This window comes from Marmota monax, unplaced genomic scaffold, assembly GCF_021218885.2.
Source record: "Marmota monax isolate L192 unplaced genomic scaffold, Marmota_monax_Labrador192_F-V1.1 WCK01_AAM20220418_F8-fsc00002, whole genome shotgun sequence".
In the NCBI taxonomy this organism is placed as follows: domain Eukaryota; kingdom Metazoa; phylum Chordata; class Mammalia; order Rodentia; family Sciuridae; genus Marmota; species Marmota monax.
Window position 1 is genome coordinate 21,563,963 of NW_026693571.1, and position 2,513 is coordinate 21,566,475.

The 2,513-nt window shown below is 32.3% G+C and overlaps 1 non-coding gene across 1 annotated transcript; it reads left to right on the plus strand.

Annotated features, from left to right (window-relative positions):
* Positions 1-1,664: 1,664 nt before the first annotated feature.
* LOC124102786 (U6 spliceosomal RNA) lies at positions 1,665-1,767 on the plus strand. The gene has a single exon (XR_006854983.1). It is a non-coding gene; the product is annotated as a U6 spliceosomal RNA (small nuclear RNA).
* Positions 1,768-2,513: the final 746 nt, after the last annotated feature.

Sequence of the window (2,513 nt, forward strand, 5' to 3'; positions counted from 1 at the left end):
TTGAGGTCAGTTTGTGGCTCCAACAATTACTGATGCATGAGCTTCGGCAAGTAATCTAATCTCTTGAAAGCTCAGTTTCCTCCATTATAAAACAGGATCCTATCAATCTCAGAATAATTTTTAGGGATTAAGTGGATGAACATATATAAAGCACATAGCCTGGTGCTCAACTCTGTAAAAGAGCTCAAGGAATATATGGAAAATAATTTTATGGGAGATTGACAGGTGGACTTCTGTTTGAATTGAATAATAAAACAAAAATAAGAAGGCCTAGAGGGACAGGAGTGGGAGAGTGTGGAGGGCATGCAGTGTGGGAGAATGTGACATAATTGAGTCTCTACCACAAAAATCCCAGTTTTGCTTTTGTATTAAAAATGTTTAAACAAAATTTAGCATGTATTTCAATGTTTTAAGTATATAAAGTTTAGTGAAAACTAATGATTCATTATATATATATTTTTTGGTTCTGTAGAGTTGTCCTAGCAAAACCCTGTTTTGTTTATCTTGTTTATTTATGTATTCTGCCTCTCAGTATCTTCAGATAGTTTATCTCCAAGAGGCAACCAGTTTCACAGTTGAGACAAATAGGTCTCATCCCACTTCCTGTAAGTACAGAATATGGAGGCTTGTTTTTAGTATGACTAGTCACTCTGAAGAAAGGAAACCAAAACAACAAATGAAAAGTCACAGGAAGAAGTCCTAAGCTCCTGAGCAAATATAAACTTACTTCTGTGTATCCTGTAATGATATTTTTCTGCTCTGAATTCATTCTAACATTATGAGTCACTAACTTGGTAAAATACTAGAAAACAAATTTCAAAGTCACATAATCTCATAATCTTTCCCTGCCAGACGCACATTTTATTTCTTAATTGTTTCTGTGAACAACATACACTGGAGAAAGGAGGCCATGACTGAATAATCAGAAGAATGAGTGCCCTGGTGTCTTCTGTGGCTTTCTATGCAAAGAGGTAAGTGGACTTTTGCATGCATGCCATGAGAAGGACTTTATATCTGAGCAACAATCACAGTGAACTGACAGGTATAGATAACTTTTAACATGTTTTATTTCAATTGCTAGAAATGTTATTACTTAGATATCTTTCACCATGTAGAGCTTGGGCCTCACACACTTGGCTGAACAGTTCTATGCATCTTCACTTCTGCAAGTGTCCTAAAGCATCTCTAAATTGGAAAAGAAATTACCTTCTGCAAGAGCAATATGCCACTCAAAAAGGCATAATATTTGATACAAGTTGTTGGTCATCTAAAATTTCATATTAAATCTTGCTCTTATCAAAATGTTAATACTGCTTCACCGAACAAACATGGACTTACTACCCATAAAGGGAAATTTCTTTTTCTTTTTTTTTTCCAATGCACGGTAGCAACCCTGCTATTCTGAGGGCTGTGCTCGAATTTGTAATATAATATTCTTATCTACTTTCATCATACTGCATTATATCTTTTCGTGTGGATAAGACTTATAGGAATATAAAGTCTCTCTCTTTGTTGTAATATTTAGAAAAAAAGTATTTGGATAGCTTTCTTTTTCTAAAAGTTTAATGCAAGTGTCAAATTTAATTAAAGAAAGTATGCACAAGTAAAAGTTGTTGAAAATATATTGAGCTCAGATCTTATATTAGAAATGTTATCTTCAGTTCTTGCTTCTGCAGCACATATACTAAAATTGGAATGATATAAAGAAGTCTAACAGGATCCCTGCATAGGCATGACATCCAAATTTGTGAAGCTTTCCATATTTTTGTATATGTAGAAAGTATGAATCAAAAATGAATAAACAAGTGAAAGAAAGATCAGTAGAGAAGAAGAAGGACAATAGGGGTGGAAGATGGAAGGGAAAGAGAGAAACATGGAACAGAATGGAGTAAATCAAATTCCACACATGTACAATTTTTGTCAAAATTGAGACAAAGGTGCTGAAAACAGTGTTTTGATAGCTACTTATATTCCTGTGATTTTCTTTTTAAAATTTCAATAGAGATCAAAAATGAGATCAACTGAGTATACTTGTTATTGAATGTATTTGTGTGTAGATATGCACATATGTATATATGTATGTTTCTGACAGGTATCATATATTTACTCCTAATACACAACCTAACATGTAGGTGAGTTTTAATAATATAAAATAATTGAAGTAATTAAAATTGAATCATTAGAATGTGGGGAGGAATATCCAATAATGCTTTTAAAAGCATTTAATTATAATTTGGGCTATTAAAATGTCCTAAAAATTTTACCTTAGTGAACGTGAATATTTATTTAGTATGATTTGAAGTAGAAAATATTGAGGAACAAAGTTTCATGTAATTCAAATATTTAGACATTTCTATAGAGTGAAGCCTAAATAAGTAAACATAACCTGGTGAATATTTTATATAAAGCATGGTACAATGCACGCTTTTTTACCTTAATATTATTCCTTCTTTTGAATTGTTCTTCTGACCTAGCCAATTCATATACAGAAAAACATTAATAATCGAGGAAAT